Source organism: Hemitrygon akajei, chromosome 15, assembly GCF_048418815.1.
Source record: "Hemitrygon akajei chromosome 15, sHemAka1.3, whole genome shotgun sequence".
NCBI lineage: Eukaryota > Metazoa > Chordata > Chondrichthyes > Myliobatiformes > Dasyatidae > Hemitrygon > Hemitrygon akajei.
This window is the reverse complement of record NC_133138.1, coordinates 62,987,577-63,004,109: the sequence shown is the minus strand read 5'-3', so window position 1 is coordinate 63,004,109 and position 16,533 is coordinate 62,987,577. Positions and strand designations below refer to the sequence as shown.

Below are 16,533 nucleotides of genomic sequence, written 5' to 3'. Positions count from 1 at the left end.
TCTTGAACTCCTAATGAAATATAGCTGCTGTCTTGCCTTCTTCATAGCTGTGTCGATTTGTTGGGATCAGGTTAGATCCTCAGTGATCTTGACACCCACCAGGAACTTGGAATTGCTCACTCTCTCCACTCCTGATCCCTCTATGAGGATTAGTTCATGTTCCCTGATCTTACCCTTCCTGAAGTCCACAATCATCTCTTTCATCTTACTGACACTGAGTGCAAGGTTGGCGCTATGACACCACTCAATTAGCTGGTATATCTCCCTCCTGTACACCCTCTCGTCTCCATCTGAGATTCTGCCCACAATGGTTGTATCATCAGCAAATTTATAGGTGGCATTTCAGCTATGCGTAGCCGCATAGTTGTGGGTAGAAAGAGAGTAAAGCAGTAACCCCCTGAGGTGTACCAATGTTGATCATCAGTGAGGAGGAGATATTATCATCAATCCAAACAGATTATGGTGTTCAGGCTAGGAAGCTGAGGATCCAATTGCAGATGAGGGTACAGAGGCCCAGGTTCTATAGCTTATCAATCAGGACAGTGGGGCTGATGGTGTTAAATGTTGAGCTTTAGTCAATGGACAGCATCCTGACATAGGTGTTTGTATTGTCCAGGTGATCTAAGCAGTGTGAAGAGCCATTGAGGTTGTGTCTGCCATAGGCCTATTGTGGCGATAGGCAAACTACAGTAGGTCCACATCGTTGCTGTGGCAGGAGTTCATTCTAGCCATGACCAACCTCTCAAAACATTTCAATCACCACTGATGTGAGTGCTACTGGGCGATAGTCATTAAGCCAGCTCACTCTACTCTTCTTAGGCACTGGTATAATTGTTGCCTTTTTGAAGCAGGTGGGATCTTCCAGCTGTAGCAGTGAGAGGTTGAAAATGTCCTTGAATACTCTCGCCAGTTGTTTGGCACAAGTTTTCAGAGCCTTACCAGATACTCCATCAGGGAAGGGTTCACCCTCCTTAAAGACAGCCTGACAACAGCTTCCAAGACATAGATCACAAGGTTCCCATGCAATCCAGACATTCTCTCTTCTCCCCTCTCCCATTTCCCATCAGGATTAATACCTGTTGTTATATGACTATTAAATGTTTCCCTAGAATGATAAGAAGGACCTTTGACCTCACTGAAATGTTTCCATGACCTATGGACTCACTTTCAAGACTCTTTATCTCATGTTCTCAATATTTATTGCCTACTTATTTATTATATTATTTCTTTCTTTTTGTATTTGCACAGTTTGTTGTCTTTTGCACACTGGTTGAATGCCCAAGTTGGTGCAGTCTTTCATTGATTCTATTATGGTTATTATTCTGTTATAGATGTATTGAGTATGCCTGGAAGAAAATGAACCTCAGGGTTGTATATGGTGACATATATATACTTCGATAATAAATTTAGTTTGAACTTTTGAACTTTGAATGTGCATTATCCTTTCATTTCCTATTTAAGAGCTTCTTGACTGCCTCTGTCATCTTTACCTACATCATCATCACAGTCCACTTCAAACAAAACTTGCCCCACACACCTCCTTTGAACTTAACCATTCTTACCTTAAATGCGTGCCCACTGGTATTAGACATTTCAACACGGAAAAATGTACATACCAGCTATCTACTCTGTCTATGCCTCTCATAATCTTATAAATGGCTATCAGATCTCCCCTTAGCCTCTGTCGCTTTAAATAAAACAATCCAGCTTTGTGCAACCTCTCTTTAACAAACATATCTTCTAATCTAGGCAGCATCCTGGTAAACCTCTTCTGCACCCTCTCCGAAGCCTCAACATCCTTCCTAAGATGGGCAACCAAAATGAATGCAATCCCCCAGAATGGTATAACAAACAAAACTTACCAACTCTTGAACTCAGTTTTGAGTAATAAAAGTAAGCATGCTATTGCCTTCTTTACCACCCTATCAACCTGTGTAGCCATTTTCAGGAAGCCATGAACGGGACAAATATCCTTCCTGCCATTCACAAAGATCTTACTATCCCTTTAGATACAATCTCCCAAAGTTTAACCCGTCACATTTTACTCCATCATTCACCCTGATGGGTTAAACTCCATCAGCTATTTCTCCACCCAGATCCACAACAGATCAATATCTTGCTGTATTCATTGCCAATCTTCTGTACTGTTTACAACACCACCTTGCTTCATGTTGTCTCCAACCCTACTAACCCACTCCTCTGTGTTTTCATCCAGGTCATTTATATATATCTCAAGCAGCAAATGTCTTATGTCAGATTCCTGTAGAACACCACTAGTCACAGACCTCCACCTAGAATAAAAACAAATACTACCCTAACTTCTATGAGCAAGCCAGTTCTGAATCCAGTAGCCAATTCACTAATTCACCATGTATCCCATACATCTTAATCTTTTGGATGAGTCTCCCATGAGAGACCTTGTCAACCATTTTATTAAAATCCATACAGTCAGCATCCACAGGTCTACCTTCATTAATCAGCTTCATCACCTTCCCGAAAAGCTCAATCAAGTTAGTAAGACATGATTTGCCCTCCATAGAGCCATTCTGACTATCCTCAATTAATCTTTGGGTTTCTAATTGATCATTACTCCTCCTTAGGAATCCTCTTCAGTAACTTCTCCATTACCGACGTGAGACTAATTAGTCCATAGTTACCAGATTACCCTTTACCCCATGCAAGGCTTATTGAGAAAGTAAGAAGGCATGGGATCCAAGGGGACATTGCTTTGTGGATTCAGAACTGGCTTGCCCACAAGGCAAAGAGTGGTTGTAGATGGGTCACATTCTGTATGGAGGTCAGTCACCAGTGGTGTGTCTCAGGGATCTGTTCTGGGATTCCTGCTCTTAGTGATTTTCTATAAATGACCTGGATGAGGAAGTGGAGGGATGGGATGGTAAATTTGCTGATGACACAAAGGTTGGGTGTGTGGTGGATAGTGTGGAGGGCTGTCAGAGGTTACAGTGGGACATTGTGAAGGAAGCAAAACTGGGCTGAGAAGTGGCAGATGGAGTCCATCCCAGATAAGTGAGAGGTGATTCAATTTGGTATGTCAAATATGATGGCAGAATATAGTATTAATGGTAAAACTCTTGGCAATGTGAAGGATTAGAGGGATCTTCGGGTCCGAGTCCATAGGACACTTAAAGCTGCTGTGCGGGTTGACTCTGTGGTTAAGAAAGCATATGGTCTATTGGCGTTCATCAATCATGGGATTGAGTTTAGGAGCCGAGAGGTAATGTTGCAGCTACTATATAGGACCCTGGTCAGACTCCACTTGGAGTATTGTGCTCAGTTCTGGTCATTTCGCTATAGGAAGGATGTGGAACCCGTAGAAAGGGTGCAGAGGAGATTTACAAGGATGTTGCCTGTTTTGGGGAGTATGCCTTTGTTGGAAAAAAGAGAGAGCGAGAGATACCGCTTCTACCTCTTCCAACGATTCTGAGTGAGGCACAGAGAGATCTGTATTTACTGACAATTACCTTTATTGTTCAAACTAACAAGTACGTGAATTCACACACTAAATACCTTGTGCGCACACCTGCTAAGTACCCCTGACTCTCCTGGATAGTCAAAGAATAGCAAAGGTATTACCCGGGCGGAGGAATTTACGCTGGCCAGGTGTTCCTTGTTCCTCGTGGTCCCAATTCACTCTCCATGTGCTTCACGCAGGGTTCTTCTCGCTTGTATCTGTGATGGTTATTCTTCGAAGTGAATTCCACCAGCACACACAAAGCATCCATTTTTATATCCATTTCTTATTAATTCAAATGTCGCATTCCCATGTCATTGGCCACAGGTCATGCGTCTGGCCTTTAACACCTGGTCATTGGCTCTGGTCCAAAGCTGCATCCATCTATTGTCCTCTTCCCATCAAGGGACAGTTGCTGACTCATGGCTCTTCGTTCTCAGTCAGCAATGAGCTCGAGTCGCCTCAGGCATTCACAATCCTGCATGTTATAGCCAACCAAAGAACACCTCATAAATAACTCCTTATTTGGAAATGACCTCCAGTCCAGCAGATTACCTGAAGAGTCTTTGTGCCTTCTTTAAAACACTAATCAAGTCCAGCATGTCAAGCTCACAAAATGGAGAATAGAGTGTCTTCATAAAATGGCAGCCTCCATCCCCCAAGCACACGGCAAGAACAAAGACTGCTTCCACTGTCCTTGATTCATTTGAATTCACTGATTTGAAGATTGTCATTCTTTCTGGCCAACACCTTATGAGAATAGGTTGAGTGAACTCGGCCTTGGAGCGATGGAGGATGAGAGGTGACCTGATAGAGGTGTATAAGATGATGAGAGGCATTGATCATGTGGATAGTCAGAGCTTTTTCCCAGGCCTAGAATGGCTAGCATAAGAAGGCACAGTTTCAAGGTGCTTGGAAGTAGGTACAGAGGAGATGTCAGGGGTAAGTTTTCTACACAGAGAGTGCTGAGTGGTAGAATGGGCTGCCGGCGATGGTGGTGGAGGCTGATACGATATGGTCTTTTAAGAGACTCCTGGACAGATGCATGGAGCTCAGAAAAATAGAGGGCCATGGGTAACCCTGGGTAATTTCTTAGGTAAGGACATGTTCGGCACAGCTTTGTGGGCTGAAGGGCCTGTATTGTGCTGTAGTTTTTCTATGTTTCTATTTTCCTTTTTGAATAATAGAACACCATTAGCTACTCGCTGGTCCTCCTGAACCTTGCCTGTGGCTGGAGAGGACACAAAGATATTGGCCATGGTCACAGCAACCTCATCTCTGATCTCTCCCAATAACTTGTGTATATGCTATCAGGCCCTGAGGACTTATCCACCTTGTATTTTTTAAGAGACCAAACAATAACTCCTTGTTTATTTAGGGATACAGTATGGAACAGGCCTTTCCAACTCATTGAGCCGTGCTGCCCAGCAACCCACTGATGTAACTCGACCCTAATCACAGGACAATTTACAATGACCAATTAACCTACTAACATGTACGTGTTTGGACTGTGGGAGGAAACCAGAGCACCCAGAAGAAACCCACGTGGACATGGGAAGAACATACAAACTTTCTTACAGAGGACGCTGGAAATGAACTCCGATGGCCCGAGCTGTAATTGTGTCGTGCTAGCCACTATGCTATTGTGGTGCCCCAAGTTAATTATTCTTTATCAAAATTCCAGAGCAAGTTAGTATGCTCCACACTGATCTTGCCATCCTCTTTGTCCTTTTCCTTGCTTAATACTGGTGGAATGTACTCATTTAGGACCTCACCACATCCTCTGCCTCCAAGCACATGATCCCCCACCTTTATCCTTTAGTGGTCCTACCCACTCTATCATTATCCTCCTGTTCTTGATGTACAGAATACCTTGAGGTTCTCTTTAATCCTATTTGCCAAAAACATTTCATGACCTTCTGGCTTTCCTAATTTGCCTTCTTTTGTTCATTTTTGGGTTTCTTATAATCCTCAAGGGCTCTATTTGATTTTTGCTTCCTAAATCTTACGTATGTTTCCTTTTCCTTCTTGACTAAACTCACCTCCTTTCTTCTACATCCCATGCTTTTACATCCATCTCTGTTTTTGCTAAATTATCAAAACCCTGGAACACTAAGCATCCATTATTGCCCTCCCTCAACCAAGTGTCTGTTATGGCCACATGTACTAATCCATGCTCTAAGGTCATCACGCTTACGTATAATATCCCTAGCGTTAAAATCCACACACTGCAACCCATCCATCCCATTGTGTCAGTTACCATTCTCCTGCCTGTTCCTACTGGTCATGACATCTACCTTCCTCTCAATCCTTCCACATTCTGACCTGGTGCTCCGGTTTCCATTTGCTGCCAGACTAAATCTCCTGAGCAGCACCAATGAACCTCCTAGCCAGGATGTTCGTTCTCCTCCTGTTAAGGTAAAACCAGTCCCATTTGTACATACAGGTCACTCCTCCCCCAGAAGAGGTTCCACTGATATAAGTACTTGAAACATTGCCCCCTGCACTAGTCCCTCAGCCATCTACTTGTTCCATCCTTCTATTCCTGCCCTGACTAGCAAGTGGCACCATGAGTAATCAAGAGATTGCTAACTTTGAAGTTCTGCTCTTCCTGACTCCCTATACTCCCAGTGCAGGAACTCTTCCCCCTTTCCACCTATGTCATTTATGCCAATATGCACCATGGCCTCTGGTTGCTCACACACCTCCTTGAGAATGTTTTGCAGTTGTTCTTATACATCTTTCTGGTGTCTTTTCATAGCCACAGAATTGGCTATGTCTTCCTAAGTACAGAGCATTCCATCACTATTGCTCTGCCTGACTTTATCCTTCCCTCAGAGCTCATCACATGCCAGTGACTTGCTGCAGCCTCTATGCCCTGATACCCAGCAGAATCCAAAGGGATATACTTGTTCCTGAGGGGAATGGCAAACCCTGCAGCAACTGCCTACTCCGCTCATGTCTCCTCGTTCTCACCTTAGGCTTAGTCCTTAAGACATAGAAGCAGAATTAGCCATCGAGTCTGCTCTGCCATTTCATCATGGCTGATCCTGGATCCCCACTCAACCCCATGCACCCGTCTTTCGCCATATCGTTTGATGCCCTGACCGATCAGGAAACGATCAACTTCCACCTTAAATATGCCCACGGACTTGGCCTCACTGCAGTCTGTAGCAGAGCATTCCACAGATTCACTACTCTCTGGCTAAAAAAATTCCTCCTTACCTCTGTTCTAAAAGGTTGCCTATCAATTCTGAGGCTGTGCCCTCTAGTTCTGGATCCACTCCGCATCCACCCTATCCAGTCCTTGTACCTTGGGTGAACAACGAAATAAAACTGTACCCATGACTTCTCATTGAAGCCTTTTTTTAGAGTTGTTCTCACTCCCCAAGCATAGGCAACTTACTCAGCCTCTTGAGTTAGATGTTAGCTTCCTTTCTTCCTACCTTCCTTCCCTCCATTCCTCATTCCTCCTTCCTTCCCTCATTCCTTTCATCTCTCTTTCCTTCCTACCCTCTCTCCCCACCCCCTTCCTTCTTTCAGTACCTCCTTCTTTCCAAGTCTCCAGTGGTATGTCACAAAAGACTCCAGCAAATTTCTACAGATGCATTGTGGAGAGCATTCTAACCGATTGCATCACAATCTTGTATGGAGGCACAAATACACAGCATCAGAAAATACTGCAGAGTGTTGTAAAGTCAGTCAACTCCACCATGGCACTACTTCCCCTCCATTGATACATCTTCAAATGGCGATGCCTCTAAAAGGCAGCATCCATCATTAAGGACCCTTATAACCCAGAAAATGCCCTCTTCTCACTATTACCATCAGGGAAGAGGTACAGAAGTCTGAAGACACACACTCAACATTTTAGGACAGTGTCTTCCCCTCCACCATCAGTTTTCTGAACAGTCCATAAATCCATGACTACCTCATTCTAAAAGTGAGCAGCCAGAAGTCTTGGCACATATTGGTACCAAAGGATAAGCAGTTGTTTCGGGCCAAGACCCTTAATCAGGACTGGTGGCTGAATCATGGTTTAAGAGGGGTCCTGATAAAGCATCTGGACTCAAAATGTTGATTGTTTATTCTTTTCCACAGATGTTGCCTGGCCTGCTGAGTTCCTCCAGAATTTTATGTATGTTGTGTAGGAATAGGATGATTTGCTAGATAAAAGTGTGGCAGAGGAACTGGTGTAGGAGGCAGGGGTTCAGATCTCTGGATCATTGGGATATCTTTTGGGGTAGGTACGACCCAAAGGGACAGATTACACCAGAACCCAAGGGGGACCAATATCCTTGTGGGCAAATTTGCTATAGTTGTTTGGGAGGGTTTAAATGAACTTGGCAGGGGTATGGGAACGGGAATAATAGGGCTGAGGATGGGGTAGTTGGTTGACAAAAAGAGGCAGTGTGTAGTGAGACTACAGGCAAGGAGAGGCTGATAATAGGGCAACATTTCAGTCAATGTGATGAGTTGCAATGCAAAAATGGGACAAAATCAAAAAGGGTGATGAATACAGGACTGTAAGTTTTATATTTGAATGTATGCAGTACACAGAATAACTTGTATACGGAAGAACTTGTAGCACAATAATGGATCGGCATGTATGATGTTATGACCGTCACTGAACTGTGGCTGAAAGAAGATTATAGCTGGGAACTTAACATCCAAGGATATACATTGTATTGAAGGGACAGGCAGGTAAGCAGAGGGGGTGGGTGGCTCTGTTGGTAAAAAATGAAACTGAATCATTAGAAACAGGTGATATAGGATTGGAAAGTATAGAATGAGTATGTGGATTGAGCTAAGAAACTGCAAATGTGAAAAGACCCTGATTAGAATTGTGTGCAGACCTCTGAACAGTAGCAAAGATGAGGTCTACAAATTACAACAGGAGATAGAAAATGCATCTCAAAAGGGAAAAGCTAAAATAATCATGGGGGATTTTAATATGTAGATAGATTGTGAAAATTAGGTTGGTACTGGATCCCAAGGGGGGAGTTTGAGATGGCTTTTCAGAGAAGCTTGTCATTGACCTCACTAGAGGATCAGCAATTCTAGATTGGGTCTTGTCCAATGAACTGGAATTGTTTAGAGAGCTTAAGGTAAAGGAACCCTTAGAAGACAGTGATCATAATATGATAGAATTCACCCTGCATTTTGAGAAGGAGAAGCTAAAATCAGATGTATCAGTATTACAGTAGAATCCAGGGAATTATAGAGACGTGAGAGAGGTGCTGGCCAAAATTGATCGGAAGGGAACACTAGCAGGGATGATGGTGGAGCAGCAATGGCTGGAGGCTCTGGGAGAAATTTGGAAGGTGCAGGAAAGATACACCCCAAAGAAGTAGTATTCTAAAGGCAGAACAATGCAACTGTGGCTGAAAGAGAAGTCAAAGCCAACATAAAAACTAGAGAGGGCATATAACAGAGCAAAAATTAGTGAGAAGTTAGAGGATTCAGCAGCTTTTGAAAAACCAACAGAAGGCAACTAAAAAAAGTTCTAAAGGAGGAAAAGATGGAATATGAAGGTAACACGAGTGAATCTGCAGATGCTGGAAATAAATAAAAAACACAAAATGCTGGCAGAACTCAGCAGGCCAGACGGCATCTATGGGAGGAGGTAATAACGACGTTTCGGGCCAAAACCCTTTGTGTTTTTTATTTGAATATGAAGGTAAGCTAGCCAATAATATTAATGAGAATACAACAGTCTCTTTAGATATATAAAGTGTAAAAGACAGGAGAGAGTGTATATTGGACAGCTGGAAAATTGTGTTGGAGAGGTAGTAATGGGGGACCCTTTGGAACCGATGACCTTAATATGATTGAGTTCAAAGTTACAAGGAAGTAGTCACCCTGAAGTTGCAGGAGGCGAGTAGCTGGGTGACGATCAGGAGAAATGGAAATAGGCAGTTAGAGCAGAGCACCCCTGTGGCCATTCCCCTCAAAAACAAATACACCGCTTTGGATACTTTTCTGGAGATTGACCTCCCGGGAGAATGCCACGGCAAACGAGTTACAGGCACTGACCGTGGGTCCGTGGTGCAGAAGGGAAAGAGAGAGAAGAAGGGAGCAGTAGTGATAGGGGACTTGATAGTGAGGAGGAAAGGCAGGAGATTCTGCGGACATGGACGAGATACCCGGATGGTGTGTTACCTCCCAGGTGCCAGGGCCAGCGATGTCTCAGATCATGTCCACAACATTTTGGAGAGGGACGGAGAGCAGCCAGATGTCTTGGTACATATTGGTACTACTGACATAGGAAGGAAAAGCAATGAGGTCCTGAAAAGCGAATTTAGAGAGCTAGGTAGAAAGCTGAGAAGCAGGACTCCCGGGTGGTAATATCTGGATTGCTGCCTGTGCCACATGCCAGTGAGGGCAGAAACAGGATGATTTGGCAGATAAATGCGTGGCTGAGAAGCTGGTGCAGGGGGAAGGGCTTCAGGTTCTTGGATAATTGAGATCTCTTCTGGAGGAGGTATGACCTATCAAAAGTGATGGTTTGCACCTGAACCTGAGGGGGACCAATATTCTCACGGTCAGGTTGGTTAGAGCTGTTGGGGAGGGTTTAAACTAACTTGGCAGGGGTTTGGGAACTCGGAGTGAAGAAACTCAGGATAGGATGGATGGTAAAAAAAAAAGTAAGATAGCATGCAATCACATTGTCAGGAAGGGCAGGCAGGTGATGGGACTTAGTTGCAGCCAACAGGCTGAGTATCAAATCATTAGGGATGCAGGATCAGAAAGGATAGCAAATACAGCATTCAAGGTGTTGTATCTAACTGCACGCAGTATAAGAAATAAGATGGATGATCTTGTTGCAATATTACAGAATCATGGCTGAAGGATGGTTGTAGTTGGGAGCTGAATGTCCAAGGTTACACGTTATATCGGACGGATAGGTAGGTAGGCAGAGAGGGTGGCATGGCTCTGTTGGTAAAGAATGGCATCAAATCAGTAGAAAGATGTGACATAGGATCAGAAGGTGTTGAATCCTTGTGGGTTGAGTTAAGGTTAAAGGGACGTTGATGGCAGTTATATACAGGCCTCCCAACAGTGGCTGGGAGGCAGAGCACAGGTTACAACAGGAAATTGAAAAGGCGAGCCAAAAGGGCAATGTTATGATAGTCATGGAAGATTTTAACATGCAGGCCAATTGGGAAAATCAGTTTGGTAATGGATTTCAAGAGAGTGAGTTTGTTGAAAGCCTAAGAGATAGCTTTTCAGAGCAGTGTGTCTTTGAGCCTACTAGGGATTCAGCGATACTGAATTGTGTGTTATGTAATAAACTGGAGGTGATTAGGGAGCTTAAGGTAAAAGAACCTTTAGGAACCCGTGATTGCAATATGAATGTGTTCAACTTGAAATTTGATAGTTAGAAAGTAAAGTCTGATGTAGCAGTATTTCAGTGGAGTAGGGAAAATTACAGCGGTATGAGAGAGGAGTTGGCCAAAGTAAATTGGAAGGAGCTGCTGACAGGGATGTCAGCAGAGCAGCAATGGTGTGTGTTTCTGGGAAAAATGAGGAAGGTGCAGGACATGTGTATTCCAAAATTAAAGAAATACTCAAATGGTAAAATAGTACAACCGTGGCTGACAAGGGAAGTCAAAGCTATCGTAAAAGCAAAAGTAAGGGCATTTAACAAAGCAAAAAAAAAAAATCGGAAGATAAAGGGTTAGGAAGTTTTTAAAAACCTACAGACAGCAACTAAAAAAATCCTTAGAAAGGAAACGATGAAATATGAAAGCAAGCTAGCAAATAATATGGTGGGTAGTAAAAGTTTTTTCAAGTATGTTAAAAATAAAAGAGAAATGAGAGTGAATATAGGACCACTAGAAGAAGAGGCAGGAGAAATAATAACGGGGAATAAGGCAATGGCTGATGAACTAAATGAGTAGGTTGCGTAAATCTTCACTGTGGAAGTGGGTGCAGATTCTGTTACTAGACAGAAAGTGCTGAAAGACTGAAAGGTACATAAGTCACCTGGACCAGAGGAACTGCACCTTAGGATTCTGAAAAAAGTAGCGTTAGAAATTGTGGTGGCATTAGAAATGATCTGTCAAAAATCATAGTGCCAGAGTACTGGAAAATTGCAAATGTTACTCCACTCTTTAAGAAAGGAGGAAGGCGGCAGGAAGGAAATTATAGACCAGTTAGTCTGACCTCAATGGCTGGGAAGATGTTAGAGTCAGTTGTTCAGGATAGGTTATGGAGTACTTGGTCACACAGGACAAGATAGTACAATTCAGCATGGTTTCATTAGGGGAAAATCCTGCCTGATGAACCTGTTGGGATTTTTTGAGGAGATTACAAGTAGAATTGATAAAGGGGATGCAGTGGATGTTGTATGTTTGGACTTTCAGAAGGCTTTTGACAAGGTGCCAAATATGAGGCAGCTTACCAAGTTAAGAGCCCATGGGATTACAGGAAAGTTACTAACATGGTTAGAACATTGGCTGATTGGCAGCGAGTGGGAATAAAAGGATCCTTTTCTGGTTGGCTGCCAGTGACTAGTGGTGTTCTGCAGGGGTTGGTGTATATAAATGATTTAGATGATGGAATAGATGGCTTTGCTGCCAAGTTTGCAGATGATATGAAGATTGGTGGAGGGGCAGGTAGTGTTGAGGAAACAGGTAGAATGAAGGACAGACAGATTAGGAGAATGGGCAAGAAAGTGGTAAATGAAATACAATGTTGGAAAATGCATGGTCATACACTTTGGTAGTGGAAATAAATGTTCGTATTATTTTCTAAACAGGAACAAAATCCAGGAATCTGAGATGCAGAGGGACTTGGGAGTCCTTGTGCAGAACACCCTGAAGTTTAACTTTCAGATTGAGTCAGTGGTGAGGATGGTAAATGCCATGTCAACATTCATTTCAAGAGGTCTAGAATACAAAAGCAAGGATGTGATACTGAGGCTTTAAAAGGCACTGGTGAGGCCTCACCTTGAGTATTGTGAACAATTTTGGGTTTTAGAAAAGATGTGTTGGCTTTGGAGAGGGTCCAGGGAGGTTCACAAGGAAGATTCCAGGAATGAAAGGGCTATCATACGAGGAATGTTTGATGGCTCTGGGTCAGTATTTACTGGAATTCAGAAGAATGGGCGGGATCTCATTGAAACTTTTTGAATGTTGAAAGGTCTAGACAGAGTACATGCGGAAAGGATGTTTCCCATTGTGGGAGAGTCTAGGACAAGAGGGCACAGCCTCAGAATTGAGGGGCGCTCTTTCAAAACAGAGATGTGGAGATATTTCTTTAGCCAAAGGGTGGTGAATTTGTGGAATCTGTTGCCACATGTAGCTGTGGAGGCCAGGTCGTTGGGTGCACTTGTCAAAGATTGATAAGTTCTTGATTGGACATGGCATCAAAGGTTATGGGAAGAAGACCGGGAACTGGGGTTGAGGAGGAGAAAAAAAGTATCAGCCATGATCAAATGGCAGAGCAGACTCGATGGGCCAGATGGCCTAATTCTGCTCCTATGCCTTATGGTCTTATGGACAAGGAAAAGGCAAATGTACTGAATAAAAACTTTTGCATCACTCTTCACTGTGGAACACAGTAGCAGTATGACTGAAGTTCAAGTGTCAGCGGGCATTACTAGAAGAAGGTGCTTGGGAAACTGAAAGGTCTGAAGGTAGATAAGTCACCTGGACCTGATGGTCTACACCCCAGGGTTCTGAAAGAGATAGCTGAAAAGATTGTGGAGGCATTAGTAATGATCTTTAAAGAATCATGGTTCCAGAAGAATGGAAAATTGCATATCTTTCCTGACAAATCTGTAGGACTTCTTTGAAAAAATAACAAGCAGGATAAACAAAGATAGACAATTGGTGGGCATTGTGTACTTTGATTTTCAGAAGGCCTTTGACAAGGTGCCACACATGAAGCTGCTTAACAAGAGCCCATGGTATTAGAGGAAAGATACTAGCATGGATAGAGCATTGGCTGGTTGGCAGAAGGCAAAGAAAGAGAATAAAGGGATCCTTTTCTGGTTGACTGATGGCGATTAATGATGTTCCACAGTGTGGGGACCACTTCATTTTACATTATATGTCAATGATTTGGATGAAGGAATCGATGGCTTTGTGGCCAGGTTTGCAGATGATACAAGGATAGGTGGAGAAGCAGGTAGTTCTGAGGAAGTAGAGAGGCTACAACAGAACTTTGGTAAATTAGGACAGGCAAGGAACTGGCAGATGGAATAGATGTGTTGGGAAGCATATGGTCATACACTTTGGTAGAAGAAATGAAAGTGTTAACTATTTTCTAATTGGAAAGAAATACAAAAACTGAAGCAGAAAGGGACTTGGAAGTCCTCATGCAGGATTCCCTAAAGGCTAATTTGCAAGATGAGTCAGTGGTGATGAGCGCAAATGCAGTGTTAGTATTCATTTCAAGAGGACTAGAATATCATAGCAAGGATGTAATGTTGAGGCTTTATAAGGCATTGGCGAGGTCTCACTTGGAGTGTTGTGAGCATTTTGAGCCCCTTCTCTAAGAAAGGATGTGCTGATATTGGAGAGTGTTCAAAGGAGAATCACAAAAATGATTCCAGGATTGAAAGGCTTATCATATGAAGAATGTTTGATGCTTCTAGGCCTGTACTCTCTGGAATTCAGAAGATTGGCAGTTTAGGCTGATATATCATTGAAACCTATTGAATGTTGAAAGGCCTCAATAGAGTGGATGTGGAGAAGATGTTTCCTATGGTGGGGAAGTCTAAGATCAGAGTCACAGCCTCAGAAAAGAGGGATGTCCATTTAGATGAGAAATTTCTTTAGCCAGAGGGTAGTGAATCTGTGGAATTCATTGCCTCAGGTGGCTGTGGAGGCCAAGCCATTGAGTATATATAAGGCAGAGGTTGATAGATTCTTGATTAGTCAGGGCATGAAAGGATACGGGGGAAAGCAGGAGAAGGAAATAGATCAGCCATAATGAAATTCTCCTTTGCTCCTTCCCCTGGTTTGCCACCTCTTTCCCTTTATTCAATACAGTGACATGGACAAGTTTGAGCACCCCGGTCAAATTTCTGTTAATGTGAATAGCTAAGCGAGTAAAAGATTACCTGATTTCTAAAAGGTATAAAGTTAAAGATGACACATTTCTTTAATATTTTAAGCATGATTTTTTTATTTCCATCTTTTACAGTTTCAAAATAATAAAAAAGGAAAAGGGCCTGAAGCAAAAGTTTGGGCACCCTGCATGGTCAGTACTTAGTAACATCCCCTATGGCAACTATCACAGCTTGTAAATGCCTTCTGTAGCCAGCTAAGAGTGTTTCAGTTCTTGTTTGGGGGATTTTTGCCCATTCTTCCTGGCTTCTGGTTCTGTGAGATTCTTGGGCCGTCTTGCATCCACTGCTCTTTTGAGGTCTATCCACAGATTTTCAATGATGTTTACGGTGGGGGACTGTGAGGGTCATGGCAAAACCTTCAGCTTGCATCTCCTGAGGTAGTCCATTGTGGAATTTGAGGTATGTTTAGGATCATTATCCTGTTGTAGAAGATGTCCTCTTTTCATCTCCAGCTTTTTTTACAGATGGTGTGATGTTTGCTTCCAGAATTTCCTGGTATTTAATTGAATTCATTCTTCCCTCTACCAGCGAAATGTTCACTGTGCCACTGGCTGCAACACAAGCCCAAACCGTGATCGATCCACCCCTATGCTTAACAGTTGGAAAGGTGTTCTTTTTATGAAATTCTGCAGCCTTTTTTCTCCAAACATACTTTTGCTCTTTTACTTTAACTTCATCAGTCCACAGGACTTGTTTCCAAAATGCATCAGGCTTGTTTAGATGCTCCTTTGCAAACTTCTGATGCTGAATTTTGTGGTGAGGACACAGGAAAGGTTTTCTTCTGATGACTCTTCCATGAAGGTCATATTTGTGCAGGTGTCGCTGCACAGTAGAATAGTGTACCACCACTCCAAAGTCTGCTATATCCTCCTCAAGGTCTTTTGCAGTCAAACAGGGGTTTGCCTTACCAGCAATCCTACGAGCAGTTCTCTGGGAAAGTTTTCTTGGTCTTCCAGAACTCAACTTGAGCTCCACTGTTCCTGTTAACTGCCATTTCTTAATTACATTATGAACTGAGGAAACAGCTATCTGAAAATGCTTTGCTATCTTCTTATATCCTTCTCCTACTTTGTGGGCATCATTTATTTTAATCTTCAGAGTGCTATGCAGCTGCTGATTGTTGGGACAAGGTTTGAGGAGTCAGGGTATTTATAAATCTTTGAAATTTGCATCACCTGGCCTTTCCTAACAATGACTGTGAACAATCCATAGCCCTAACAAGCTAATTAAGGTTTGAGACCTTGGTAAAAGTTATCTGAGAGCTCAAATCTCTTGGGGTCCCCAAACTTTTGCATGGTGCTCCCTTCCTTTTTTTCTCCACTCTAAAATTGTACAAAACAAAAATAATACACTAATCTTGCTTAAAATGCTGAAAAGAATGTTTCATCTTTAACTTTATGACTTTTGGAGATCAGTACATTATCTACTCACTTAACTATTCACAGTAACATAAATTTTGACCGAGGTGCCCAAACTTTTGCATGCCACTGTAATTAAATCACAGATTAAACCAAAGCAAAAACAACAAAAATATCATTCATTTAAATAATTTCATTTTTTAAACATGCTGCACTATTCAGATGATTGTGTTGTATGCATATTGCATTCTAAAACAAAACAATTTCATGATCAGTTTAGTAATGAAAACAATTCAAGTAAAGAGAAAAGGTTTTCATTCAACACTGCTCAGCAATGTGTTAAACCTCCCCTTCTTACCCCACCCCTGACAATATTTAGTTGTTTTTTTTTCTCTCTCTCTCTCTGCCCATCACTCTGCCTGTTCTCCATCTCCCTCTGGTGCTCCCCTCCCCTTTTCTTTCTCCCTAGGCCTCCCGTCCCATGATCCTTTCCCTTTTCCAGCTCTGTATTGCTTCTGCCAATCACCTTTCCAGCTCTTAGCTCCATCCCACCCCCTCCGGTCTTCTCCTATCATTTTGCATTTCCCCCTCCCCCCACTACTTTCAAATCTCTTAGTATC

At 42.7% G+C, this 16,533-nt stretch overlaps 1 long non-coding RNA gene across 1 annotated transcript in view; it reads left to right on the top strand.

Moving 5' to 3' along the window:
* LOC140739410 (uncharacterized) overlaps window positions 1-16,533 on the top strand; it is a 972,090-nt gene that overhangs the window by 429,892 nt on the left and 525,665 nt on the right. The window lies entirely within an intron of this gene.